Source organism: Pleurodeles waltl, chromosome 2_2, assembly GCF_031143425.1.
Source record: "Pleurodeles waltl isolate 20211129_DDA chromosome 2_2, aPleWal1.hap1.20221129, whole genome shotgun sequence".
Lineage (NCBI taxonomy): Eukaryota > Metazoa > Chordata > Amphibia > Caudata > Salamandridae > Pleurodeles > Pleurodeles waltl.
In genome coordinates this window covers 303,583,196-303,598,127 of record NC_090439.1, presented here as the reverse complement: position 1 = coordinate 303,598,127, position 14,932 = coordinate 303,583,196, and positions in this window count along the sequence as shown.

Genomic DNA, 14,932 nt, shown 5'->3' with positions numbered 1-14,932 from the left:
GTATTAACAAAATGTTTACAAATTGTAAAGTATATATTAAGAAATAGTATAAAAATATACAGTTATTTAATACACACAGGAATAAAATGTTAAAATGGTGTTAAAAGTATGCATTTGAAACAATGTAAGAAATCTTAAAACAAACAGGAAAATGTACAATATGTAATATCATTTAAATGTGATTTACATTGTTTATTAAACAATACAAAAGTATTTAAAATTGTTTTATAACAACATTGTAGAGTATGTTGGACATTAAAGGGGTGATATTTACTGTTCCCACTCTAATCTAAACTAATTTAGGGAAGGTGTTGGGTACTAAGCAGGTGACATTTACAATTCACACTCTAAACCAATTTGGGGAAGGGGTTGGAGACTAAAGGGGTGACATTTATTATTCAAACCCATATCAGTTGGGTATCTAGAAAATGTGTCTGTCTTCCATGGCCTTAAGATCTAGCAGTGGATGGTACACAAGAGGATGACGGAACCTTCCCCTTCCTGTGACCATTGAAACAGAAGTGATGCATGTCATTGACAAACTGTATCAAAGCATGTAAGTTGTTCTGGACATGATACATAGTACAGATAACACTGTCAAGTACTCAGAAGTGACACGCTTTCCCCTTGCATTCCCACAAATAGGAATACAACATCTACCTGAATATCAACAATTTATGCATGAGACATGTTACTCAGACTGTGAGTTGAGGTCACCTAAAATATTATGGCCGAGCGAGAGGGTGGGGCTGTGTCCAAGCACAAGAATACATATGTGTGTAGCATATCAGAAAAATGGTCTAAAAATCAATGAACTCACATTACAAGACTTAACCATACTCATAAATTGCAAAAACAACATTTTGATAACTGTGAGGCATGTTTAATTTCCCTAACACACATAATATGCCATTAAAATGGAGACTGCCTGGCCTACTCCACTGCTCATGAGGAACTGCCCAAGGTTAATCATACTGCCTATGGCAGTCAAGGGCCAGTGGTCATGTCTGCTGGCAGTGACGGTCGCGTATGAGGCAGACATGACTGCTGTGTTCTGCAAAATCCTTCACTTGACTCCTGAGAGGTAGCCAGCAAATCCTCCATGATTTGAGCTGCTGTATACTGTCTCTGGGATCAATCATGCCACATCCAGCAGGTGATATGGCCCCTGCCTTCTCCCCAGAGGAACTGAAAAAGGTGGTGGACAAGGTCCGACCCTGTATGAACAGCTCTGTGGTGTATACCAGAGGAGCAGGGAAGTTCCTCATAAACAATTGTTTTTGTCTGTTCTTCACCATATTTCTCCTCCTCACAGGTTCAGTTTTGTACATGTTTAAGAGTATGTTAGGTCAGGGCCATGGGGGTAGACATATGTGCTGCGTTGACATGTGCAAAAAGTGTGCAATGAGTATGTTGCCATGAGCTTCATGAAACATCTGGCCTTGGTTATCTGTAATTTTGGAGGCATATGTGGACTCACTCTGCCCATCTGTGAGACAAATACACACCACATGCCAAAGTGCTGTTGGCTATATGATGTACCATCACGCTTGCAATTAATGGGAATTGATTTCCATGTGGTTTCTGTCTGCTCAGCCTACAGGGTCCAGTGTCTTGCAACTCAATCGCACTGTATGGGTCTGGGTCTAGGCTTGGTTCATTCAATTTGACTGTGCAGATGTGACACTGTGCCCACTACCTGTATCACAATACATTTGTCATGTATGACACCCCAGTATCTATGCTAAGATGCTGCTTATTGAGGTTCAGCTCAGTGAACATTGTGCACTTGCCATGACTGACAATGTGTGCCCCTGACTCCTGCCAAGCCACTTACTCCTACAGCCCTGTTGTCATCATCACGCAGGTCAAAGATGTCTTGTGCAGGCTAATTGCATACATGTCATTCACACTGTGTAGACAGTGTGATGAATCCTGAGTCCCCATGATATGTGACTTGTTTTTTGGCTGCCATGGCTGACATTGGAAAATTAATACCTTCCGTTTTTGGATGCCATCACTGTAGGAAGGATGCATTTGCCCTGAAGCACCTTCAGATTGACATCTACTTAATACATAACCCCCACCACAGTAACTGAAATGTGTATGTATCTGTGAGTCAACATGTCCACACATGGACTGGTTAGGGACCTGGTGAACCCACCTTGCAAGACTCTTCATTGTTAACTATGTGTGCTTGGGGATATTGTGCCCTGGCAGTATGCATTAGTATATGTGGGTTGCGATGCATCCTCCCAGAGTGTGGGTGAATCTATACTTTTGTGCCTATGGAATCTACCTTTCAGGAACCAGAGAGTTGTTGTGTGTCCCATAGTGCTTCTGCGCTCACCAAGATTGTTTGGGCATGTCCCACAATGTATCAGTTGCCCTGCATGGTTAGTGAAGGGCCTGAAAACGGTGGTGGGTTAGTCTGCTGATTAGTAAGTGTTTATACTCATCTCCCTGTACTCAGTGGTGGGTATGTGTCACACCTGACCAGTTTGTGTATGACATGAGTTTCTCAGCTTAGTGTACAGACATGCCTGTGATCTGGAAAGATGGATGGGGCATCATTCACAGGATTTCTTGTCTTGCCTTTTGCTTGCATGCAAGTCAATGTCAATCAAAAGAAGGGAATTTAAAGAGCCATCGCCAAGAAGGTGTGGACCATGGGGGTCCAAAGCCGGCAGAGCGCCCACTGCATGAAACGGTCAGAGGACCGGAGATGCTGGCCCCAGAGGATCCCTGAGGCCCAGCTTGGGCTGCCCTTTCAACATGGCCCAGGTGCCCATTGGATCATGATTGCCCTAATGGCCCGCATCCTGGCAGTGGCCTATCTGGAGCTGAATGGGCTTTGAGGGCATCACAGCAGCCATAAGGGGGTGAGTGGACAGATAATTCATGCTAGTTCAAATGGCAGGTTAATAAGTAGGGTACTGACTGCTCCCACTGACAAATAAGTCAGAGCCATTTGTCACACATTAGATTGAAGATTACATGTGTTGATATATCATGAGTATCAAAATGGATGCGCTTGCTTTTTATTAATGTGGGACCTGGTCCAACCCTGAGGGGAATGCCAAAGCCCTCAGGGATCACAAATGGCTGTGTGCAGTGATGTATCATGTACTTCTTGTAGTAGTGGTGGGTGTGATCGCTGACCCACAGGTCACTTCCCCTGAATGTCACCGACAATACGTAAGTGGGTAAGGGATCACTGTCCTTTGATCTGTGCCTGGGCATATCTGTTTGCAAACATCTGCCAGTCGGAAGCAGGTGTCCTTTGGTGTGCGATGGATGCTAGAGCATCACCGCAGCCTGTGGTAAGTTTCTGCCCAGCATAGATGTGACATGGCTTACATGGCTGTAGGCCTGCCGATGTATGCAATTATCTTCCCTTGGTAAGTGGGGAATGTCTCTTGCCATGAATTGTGCACATAACTGTAACAAACATTCCCTGTGCCTACATGTCAGCATGTGTCCATTACTCTTTGGGATACATTCCTACCCATGTAGATGTGGTAATGTATGTAGTCACACATTGTTATGTTCATGTAAAACTATTAGTGGAATAGTACAATGGTCATCCATGTCATGTTGTGTCAGTGACAGGACTGTGTCACCAATGTCTGGTGCCTGACAGATACCTTCATTCATCAGAGTATGTCAATCAGCATGTAGAAATGCAGCTAAACTCAGTAACATGGCAGACCGACCAAGCTTGTGGAACCACTCTGTGTATCTCTGTGCCCTTGATGTGGCATCATGTAAAAAAGTGAACTGCACATGTGTGATGATTGTAGATTGTACCCTGACTGGTGCCATGCATCATGTAGTGACTTGCAGTGATGTTTACATGACATGTGTTTGGATTCATGCATTCTTCCACAGACAGATGACAGATCTGGCATGTCTAAGATATTGTTGTCAATATTGCTTTGCTCTGCTGCATGTGGCACGGTTTTGAGGATGGATATGTGATTTAGTTGTGGTATTGGCTTTGTGTTTGCAGACTTCAGCCATTAAATTGTAGTTGTTTGAGATACTGATATACTTCTGTTTAACTTGGATAAGTCCAGATGACATGCACACTTAAGTGATGACACATGAATGTGCCACTTATTAACATGTTTTTCAGTGTGCTATTTGACATGATGGTACTGTATGTCACTCAAAGTTGTGTTTGAGGGTTGTCATGTATATGTAATGACCGTAATTCTCTTTCTTATTGCAGCGTCAGCACAGACAGGTGAAGGAGACGGGGCCAAGCCGAGTGGGGATGCATCTGGCCACGGGACATTGGGTCAAAATACAACAGACACAGAGGGACCTAGTGGCCCAGAGGGCAAGGGGAGTGCCACGGAGGAAACCAGATCTGCCTCATCATCCTTCCTAATAGTGGCGGACCCATCACCACGCTCCCTGTTGCTCCCCACCCAGTTGGCTGTACCCTCTTATCCAAGAGGGTGGGCCTGTCTTTTGCTGCAGGCACATCTGCCTCAAACCTGTTACCCCTGCTGCACTTAGTGAAGAGGCTATTGACCCCCAGTCAGTCATTGTGAATGCTATTCAGGGACTAGCAACTCAACTCGAACAGACAAACATGTTCCTGGAGGCCATTCACAGTGCAATGGCTGGCCTACAGAGATCTTTTCAGGCTCTGGCCTCCACACTTACGACAGCTAGTCACCCCCCACCTTCCAGCCCCCCTCCAACTGCCTTTTCCCAGCCCAAGTCTCCCCTTCCCCAACCTACTCAAAGCGCACAGATAGACCCTCAGGCATCCACCTCAACAGACAAAGGTAGCGCACACTAATACCACAAGACACACCTGCACACACAGACAACATCCACCCGCAGACACAGCAGAAGTCACAACTTCACCTGACACCCCACCACCCCCAGTATCACACACACAACATCAAGCATACCTGCAGACACCACCTCAACAGTCACTCATCCAGCCACCACACCATCCTACCTGCAGGCACTACACCAGTAGACACGCAGACATCCACCCCAATAACCAAACCCACAGACACCACAACTACAGACACCCCTACATCCAGCACATCCACTATACCTGCAGTCACCACCCCAACAGACACTCACTCACCCACCATAGCAACCCCCATTACCTCTACCCACCCTAAGCCCAAGACACATAAACGCTCTCACTCACCCACCCAACAGACACCCAGCACACACAGGCATACCTACCACAAGCATGCACCCACAACATTGAAACTTACACATTATACAGCCACTCCCTCTAGCTTCAGATCCCAATCACCTCCTGGTAACTATCCCCATGACCCTAAAAAATTGTTCCTCTGTGACTGTGACCTCATCCCTGTCCTTCCTCCGTACCACACCCAAAAGATCCTCTGTCCAGCCCAAGCCTGTCCCTTCCACCTCTAAGGCCCCCCGTAATGCCTCCCCATGCATCAGGTACTCTGCCCCACAAGAAGAAGCCTTCCTCTCCCAATAGGAAGCCCACCCTTCACAAATACCCCTGACCACTGGAAAAACCCTGAGGTGCCTGCATGCCCCCTTGATGCCCCTTTCTGTGGAACTTGCATGGCAGTCAGGAGTCAAGTAGGGGCACAACTCATTGCCAATTAAGGCATTTCTAAAGGATTGGCCGATGGCCTTCCACTTTAAGTTGTATTTTGTTGAGTACACCTTTGTCCTGCAATTCCTTTTCTAGCTTTATGTTTGTCCTGAGTGACTTAGGTTGTGCGCCTGAAGTTGTGTGTGTTTCAGCCTGTTTGCTGCTCCATGTGATATTGTTTGCAGTATGTGAGTTTGTGTTCAGTGCTGGTGTCCCCAAGGAGGAGGTCATGTGTTGTGTATATGTGATTTCATTGTTAGTCTTGTGACACTGTGTAGTGTTTGTTATGTTAAGTATACCTTATTGTGTTGTGCAATATGGGCACGTATGGTGTTGGACTTTCCCCCCAGATATGGCCCTGATATGGATATGGTATCTGATGTGTGTCACCTTGAGTTTTCTTTGTGCAGACATGGGGTGTGTTCAGTTGTGCTAGCTGTGTTTGCATTTGCTTGTGCACGTTTCAATTTAGTTGTGTGTCGCTTGCAGTTGGTTCATGTTGAGGTATGTCACATGCACTCTGAGTTGATTGTGTTTTGTTGACTTGCTCTTAACCATTGTTTAGTTATGCTTGACAATTGTTTTTGGCATGGTCTTCACTGTGAGCCATGTGGGGCCATTTCCTTTGGACATTTTGTTTGAGGGTCTTGCTGAGAGAGCTCTCTGGCCCAGTGCAGTCTCCTTGCCTGGGTGTCCCAAACGGCCCCATCCAAATTATGTAGATGTAGTTGTGATGATGTTCTTGACGTATTTATCTCTCTCTGTGTTGTGCATGGCATTGTGCTTCCGTTGCAATGTGATGTATGTGTCCATTGCAAGTTTGTTTACTGGTGATGTTGTTTGTGTTACATGCCACAGAGAAAGATATGTGTGTTGTCTGTGGGGACAGTTTCTGGCCAATTGTGAACGTGTGTGTATGCATTGTATTTGTATATGTGCTGTAGGTGTGCTGTGTTTGACAATGTTGTGTAGCCTTTACTGTCCCTGTGCCTGAGCTGTATGGCAGTGTGTATCTGTGTAGAGTTGAGGTCCATGTGAGTGTGCTGCCCAAAGGTGGTGTATATTGACTGTGTGGGTGTCTGCGTTGATGTATGTTTGTGGGTTTATGTGGATTGAGATGTGTACCTGCTGCCTGTGGCATGCCCCCCTATGTTGTGTCAGAATGTGCAACACTCTGTTCTTGAGGTGAATGTTACAGGTAGGTGTGGATTTCGAATGGCTCCATGGCGGCTGCAGACATGTAAGGCTACCTGCAGGTGAGTGTCTCCCTTTATACTGCCCGTTTCCACCTGCTGGGACCTGGTGGTTGGACTGCCACAATCACGTGGCGGTGTGCAACATCGTAATGGGTGCAGCAGAAAAACAGGTTCTGCCAGCCTGTTTGTACCTCCTGGTGAACGCTGCAGTCTGTGCTGCCTGTCGGTGGGGCAGACCGCTGGCGGTCTTCTGTGGGTACGACATCCAAACACTTAATACAGCGGTCCGTTCCACCAGGCCGTTGGCAATCGGACCGCCAAACTTGTATTGAGGCCCTTCGGTCCTTCGTTTTTTTAAATGGAACTCAAAAAAGTATTAAATATCTGTATATATAAAAATGAGTTTACTAGCATTTTACATGATTTCATTTGTTTTTGCTATATTTTACATTTGACCAAATCTTCTATAATTTAAATAATTATTTTAATATTTACAATGAAATATGTTTTAGTATTTATATATATATATATATATATATATAAATTTATTTACACATTAAAAAACTAAAAACTATTATTTAGAATAAATATTACTTTAACAAAATAAATGTATAAATGTTACCATGTTAATTTGCATATCATTAAAATAGTTTATATTACATTTAAATTAAAATATTCACCACTTAAAATTCACTCCACCCTTAACCCCTAAAAGCACCATATCATACTACAAAAAAATATATACAAATCCACAAACAATCAAATAAAATGTTCACTTGAGATTGCAGTGCAGGAACAGATTTACTGCATGCCAAACATGACATGTTTTCCCCAACAAGCGGGCTTGATCACATAATATTTACCCTCTTACAGCAAGGACTCTCCCCAATCATCTCATATCGGCTGCTATCTTTGAATGTAAAAAGATCCAAATGATGAATACAATTACTTGTCAATGTCCAATTGTAGTTCATAACATGTATGCCCCCCAGTACCAACAGTTCAAAACAGTGACCTCTCTGTTGCCTGTCTACTTCTTATTAGAACATTGGAACGTTGGCAGCTCCATTGAAAAAATGGAGTGCTGCAAGCTTTTACTGTCCGGTAAAAGCCCGCAGCGCCAACATTCCAATGTTTGCTTTGTTCACAGCTGATTAAAACCTCCTCGGGCTCCGTGAGGAATTTGTTTTATTTAATAGAACATTCTGCCCTGAGTGGCAGAATGTTGTAATAGCCTTAGAACCCGCGTAGCGGGCTCTACCGACTATTAAAGGCCCTCTCCCTTGTTAAAGGCCCTCGCAGAACGCGGGAGCGGGCCTTTAATAGCCGGTAGAGCCCGCTACAGCGGATTCTAAGGCTATAATACGTCGCACCAGATGAAACTATAAGAGTGTAACATAGATATAGGCAAAGGACTCTCCTCATCACCACACACTGGTGGCCAGTTTTGAATGTATAAGAGTTCTTGTTCATGAATAATGTGTTTCAAATGGTGTACAATTACATGTGAATATCTCAAATCGTGGTTTTAGCATAACTGTAGACTACTAACATCAATCGAAAAAAGGGTTGTACATCAGTGTTCACCATCCATAGTACAATACATCTTATCCAGTAAAACTGAAATAGTGTATAACTCACCAGGGACAATACTTGGTGCATCACAAACAGGTAGTATGCATGGATGTCATTAGGGAGGAACATACTCCCTATAAAAAGGCCCTGTAACGTATTAGTATGAGAAAATCCCAACATAGTTCATGCTTGTACCTCTTCCTCCACACCATGAGTATCATAATACCCCCATAGTGTGAAAACACTGCATGGGGGATGGGAAAAGGGGGAACCAAGAGAACGCAGCAGAAGGAAGTAAAAACCTTATCTGACACCGCAAGATAGAATACTAATAGGGTTGGTGTGCGAGAGAGATATAGAGTCCATCATGCATGTGAACCCCATGCATTTTCATAGGCCCTTCAAAATACATGGAAACAATAACAACAATAAAAACATATATCAGTGCATCCCAAGCACCTGTGCCTTACAAAACGAAATATAGTATATAGTATATATGTTTCTATATACATTAAAACAGAGAACACCCTATGATTTTCAGAATGGCTTAGTTACTGTATAGAAAAGGTACATGAAGCGAGGAAGCAACCATTCTATTTCTCCTCATACAGGTGTATTCCCAGTTCCTCATAAGAGTTGAGGCCAGTCGAGATCTTAGTTTTGAACTCCAAGATGTACTTGGATTCTTGCTGCCTCAATCATAAGGTCCTGTTGCCCCCTCTAGGACTCATTGCTATGTGTTCAATAGCATAGAATGACATAAAGGCACTGTTCCCACCATGTATCTCCTTAAAATGTCTGACTACTGGACAGTGAGGCTCTGGATTAGTAATGGCCCTCATAAGCTCCATTAACTTCTTTTTGGCCATCAGTGTTGTGCTTCCTGTATATCTCAATCAGCATAGGCATTCAAAAACATATATAACTTATGTAGTAGTACAGGTGAGGAATCACTTGATAATTCATTCCCCACTCCCATTGGTTCTTCTCATTTTTTGTACCATCTTGCTGTTACTACATGCCTGACAATGTCCACATGGAAAGAAATCCTGTAGGGTATGGGCTCTCGTACTTTTTGTTATAGTAATATCACTGTGCATGACCATGTCTTTGAAACTGCTTCTTTTTCTGTAAGTAACATTGGGACATTCCTCTATTCTTCTTCCAATGTGTGGGTTATTTTTGACTAACTGCCAGTGCTTGCAAAAAATCCCCTGACTCTCCATGGCCTCATTGCTAAACATCATTATGGCACGTAGCCATCTTGATTCTCATCAGCAGTGGTGGTATTCTCCTTCTCAACTAGGGTCTCATGCGTTTCAAATTTACATACTCTCTTATTAGCTTCATTTAGAAGCCACTAGGGATAGCCTCTTTCTCTGAACTTCTTAATCATGACACTTTCCTCCTTAAAACAGGAGTCTTCACTGCTACAATTTCTTTAATTTCTTTTTGATCGCAGTAGTTTCCTGAAAGGGATACTACACCTCAAATTTGTGTGATGACTGCTGACAGCATGTAAGAGGCTATTATCAGCAGTGGATTTTCTATGTAGCCTAGTCTCAACCTTGTTATTCACTACTTCAACTTCAACATCTAACTAAATCACACTTTTCTTACTGATGCTCTGGGGAATTGTCAAATTGTGGGGATTGTTGTTTAATTTTTGTACCTATTTTTCAGCCTCTTCTTGAGTCTCTTTCCACACCACAAATAAATCGTCAATGTGTTGCAACCATAATATAACCTGTTGGAGTGCAGGAAAATCCTTGGTGTCCTGGAACAAGAGTTCCTCCCACCATCCAGAAACAGGTTAGCTAGACTTGGGGCAAAACAAGTACCCATCGCTACTCCAAGTTTCTGCCTGTTGAGTATGCTGTTAAACATGAATATTCAACACTGTTTCAGCTCGGGAAGTCTCCAGTTCAACAGGCCTGATGTGAAATGTGCAAAGAACTAACAACAACACTTTTTCAGAATAGCTTCTGATTAGGAAAATAAAACATCCCCACTAAAAGCATGGCATGCTAAAATGAATTAAACTGAATAAATGAAATAAAAGCATGTAACTAGGTAACAGACCACAGACCACAGGCCTAAGCTAAAATAGTTGTGCCCAAGCAAGGAACTAAAATGAACCCAAATCAGCATGGTCCTTTAGGGCAGGCCTCTGGTGCCTAGAAATAGGTTGACGGACTGGCTCTGCTGAGCAAAGCTTGGAGCAGGCTGCCTTCCAGCCCTCCATCAGGGTCTCATTGAAAGGCAGAACTAGTTTGGCTGTTGAAGGACCTTGGTGCAAAATGTCTGTGTGCAAATTCATCTTGGTCTCCAAAGTAGGCCATTGCTGCAAATGAGGCCACTGCAACTCCATGGCCCTGCAAATTGCATAAAACAAAAGAGGCAGTCTCTTTGGTTAGGGGACCAAATAGTGAGGCCATATCTGTCCCATGAGTGATAGTCACTTTCATTTTGTAAGTCTAAATGTAAATCAGCTTCAGTGTAGCAATGGGGTAGCAATTTGTCCACCTCCTCGTAAGCGTCATTATCATGGCTAACATTCTGAATGCTATTTAAAGTATCAGAATCGGATCCAAATTAGCCTCCATCTGTCTGCAATACTGACATTGAGGCAAGGGCTTTGTAGAGGAGTCTTTAATGATTGCAAAGGCCAAACCAATCAAATTCAGCTCTTGCCCGGAAACTGGCAGAATCAGCAGAAACAGCTGTGGCCCTGTGCAAAAGTGTGGAGGTAAGGCCTGGCTTTGGCAAGGGTTTTGGTCTGGACCTAGCGTGATCAGGTGGTAGCAAGGAGGATCCAGTCAGTGGAGATGCAGCTGGAGACCTGGACTGATCCATGTGACCCAAAGACACTCTAGTGGGACCCAGAATCATCCAAAAATGCTGCAGCATAGCCTCTTGAGAAGCCTCTACCTGTCACAAAGTCTTGACAAATTCAGGGCACATTCACTCTGATTGTTAAATGGCATCAGAGTTGTTGAACAATAGCAGTGGAATCTGTTTCCCTAACTGATGAATGAACAATATCTCCCTGGTGGTGAGGTGGTTGTTATATGTGGTATCCTGCTCGTTTTTTTTGTGCTCACATCAAGACTTGTCCTTTGACTTAATGCTGGACTCACTTAAGGATGTCAACATGGATTGGGATCAATAATTGGACCAGGAGGAGGCAATGGACTTCTAGTGTGACAGAACTCTCTTCTTGTGTTCAATGGCATAGAGCTTCATTTCACTCTCTCTGATACCTTTAGGGTGTATCAGGGAGCACGTGTTATAGGACTTTGAGTCATGCTTCTAACGTGAGCACCAAAGGCAGAGGTTTCTGCAATCCATGACAGGCATCTCTTTTCAGTAGGTGCATCACAGTCTAAAGTCTGTAGTCTTTGGAGGAGAAATTGTTTTCAATGCACACTCTTAAAGTTAAGTTTTGGGAGTTTGAGGACACCTACAAAAGGTAAAAGCAATACTCTGGGGTCAGGTTGAAGGGTAAAAAAAAGTAACTGACAACGGCATCAAACTGGCTCCTATAAACAGGTATGTGTCGTCTCTCGGGGAGGAGGCCACTGCAGAATCCAATGTGGCCAACTGGAAGCAAGTGGGAGCTGTTGCAGGAAAAGTTTCCAGATCCAGTCTGGCATCTGGGGGAAATTTCAAATGTAAGGAATCTGCTGAAAGAAGTGTCTATCAGAAAGCCATTTTGTGGACAGTTACATTGAACAGGCTTGTTCATCTCACTAGGGGCCAGATGTACGAAGCCTTTTGCATGTCACAAACTGCGAAAAACGCAGTTTGCGGCATGCAAAAGGCCGAACGCGATGCTCATCCTCAAATTGCGTGTTGGTACCGACTCGCAATTTGGGGTTGCGACTCGCAAATAGGAAGGGGTGTTTCCTTCCTATTTGCGACCGCATCGCCATGCTGAGTTCCTTTGTGACTGCAAATGCGGTCACAAACCAACTCGCAGTTACCACCAGTGTCACACTGGTGGTAACACATTCGCAAAAGGGAAGGGGCCCCCATGGGAAAAAATATTTTTTCAGAGCAGGAAGTGGTCCTCTGAAAAAAACGAAACCAAATGGTTCCGGAAGTTTTTTCATTTTGCAACCCGTTTTCCTTTAAGGACAAATGAATGAAAAAACTGCTTTATTGAAAAAGCAGTCACAGACATGGAGGTCTGCTGACTACAGCAAACCACCATCCCTGTGAGTGCAGGGACTCGCTATGGGGTCGCAAACTGCGACCCACCTCATGAATATTGATGAGGTGGGTCTTTGCGACCCCATAGCGAGTCGCAGAAGGTGTCTGAGACACCTTTCTGCATCCCATTTTGCAAGTTGCAAATTGCGAGTCGGTCTGACTCCCAATTTGCAAGTTGCAAAGTTTTAGTTTACTACATCTGGCCCAAATTGATCTGCATTACACAATTAATTGACACTGTGTTTCTTACATACCCAGCATGATTGCTGGGAATCATTTAGAGGTTACTTGGAGACAGAGGTGCAACCCTTTGCTTACCCTTTCATCCCATGATTTCAGAGGTAAGAAAGGCAGGAGCAGTAACATAAAGTATGGAGTAGTTTATAGATTTTTTTTTCTTTCTGTTGTTTGAACTCCAGGCCCTTCCCTCATTAACAACATTGTTACTTCTAGGAGAGCTATTGACCATCTATACTGTGCCACCAGGTGACACACATAATGACTCACTGTATCCAGTGCACACCAATGGATTGCTCTCCTGTGAATCCTGCATGATCCTTCTACAGTACTTACCCATGGTGGAAACATACAAATCTCCCTTGCACTGCTAACTTTCAGGGATGAAGAGCTGAAAGTTACTTGTAGGAGTGGGGCAACAGTCCAGATTGCTCTCGATGAATAATTTGCCACCTTTGCTTCTCGCTTTCCTCTCCAGTTGGCTACATTTCATTTGCTTTTGAGCTTGCATTCCTGTTAATTATCTCTGGGCTCTGTTTGAAAGAAACCAGTGCATGCATGCACATTGATTCCCTTTCACTCCTGGATTGGCTCTATAGAAAATTTACCATGGCTGAATTTAGCCAGTGCATTCCTGTGTGCAACAAAGGAGAGAGGATGAAACACAGAAAGAGGCAGGAGGGGAGAAAGAGAAAGCAAGCCTTCCATAAGCAAAATGGAAATGCTGGCCCTGAAAAGGAGAGTGAGGGTGGGAGGGAAGCCTACCTGGACCATCTTTTGGTTCTCACCTGGTCCTCTTCACAGACACAGTCTGGACACAGCTCTCCACATAATAAACTATAGGAAAAAATAAAGAAAAATATTTATCTCAAAAATAACTATAAAAAAATGTATATCATAAAATTAATGTAAATTCATGTTATGTATTTGTTTTAAATGTAAAACAAAATAAAATAAATGCTACACTAAAGTAATTAAATTGGTTAAATAAATCTATAAAAATGGAAATATATTAAAATAGATTAAAATTGTTTTTCTGAAATGTAAATTAGAAAGTAAATTCCAATGTAAACACAAATATACATCGCTGCTGATTAACCCCTTCGCTGCCAGGCGTTTTCCCCCTCCTGTGCCAGGCCTTTTTTCGGCTATTTGGGGCAGTTCGCGCTTAAGCCCTCATAACTTTTTGTCCACATAAGCTAGCCAAGCCAAATTTGCATCTTTTTTTCCAACATCCTTGGGATTCTAGAGGTACCCAGACTTTGTGGGTTCCCCTGAAGGAGGCCAAGAAATTAGGCAAAATACAGTGAAAATTTAGTTTTATTCAAAAAAATGGGAAAAAGTGGCTGCAGAAGAAGGCTTGTGTTTTTTTCTTTAAAATGGCATCAACAAAGGGTTTGCGGTGCTACAATCACCAGCTTCCCAGCTTTCAGGAACAGGCAGACTTGAATCAGAAAACCCAATTTTTCAACACAAATTTGGCATTTTACTGGGACATACCCCATTTTTACGATTTTTTGTGCTTTCAGCCTCCTTCCAGTCAGTGACAGAAATGGGCATGAAACCAATGCTGGATCTCAGAAACCTAAATATTTCTGAAAAGTAGACACAATTCTGAATTCAGCAAGGGGTAATTTGTGTGGATCCTACAAGAGTTTCCTACAGAAAATAACAACTGAAAAAAGAATATTGAAATTGAGGTGAAAAAAACAGCAATTTCTCTCTACGTTTTACTCTGTAACTTTTTCCTGCAATATCAGATTTTTGAAAACAATATACCGTTACGTCTGCTGGACTCTTCTGGTTGCAGGGATATATAGGGCTTGTAGGTTCGTCAAGAACCCTAGGTACCCAGAGCCAATAAATGAGCTGCACCCTGCCGTGGGTTTTCATTGTATACCGGGTATGCAGCAATTCATTTGCTGAAATATAAAGAGTGAAAAATAGCTATCAAGAAAACCTTTGTATTTCCAAAATGGGCACAAGATAAGGTGTTGAGGAGCAGTGGTTATTTGCACATCTCTGAATTCCGGGGTGACCATACTAGCATGTGAATTACAGGGCATTTCTCAAACAGACGTCTTTTTTACGCACT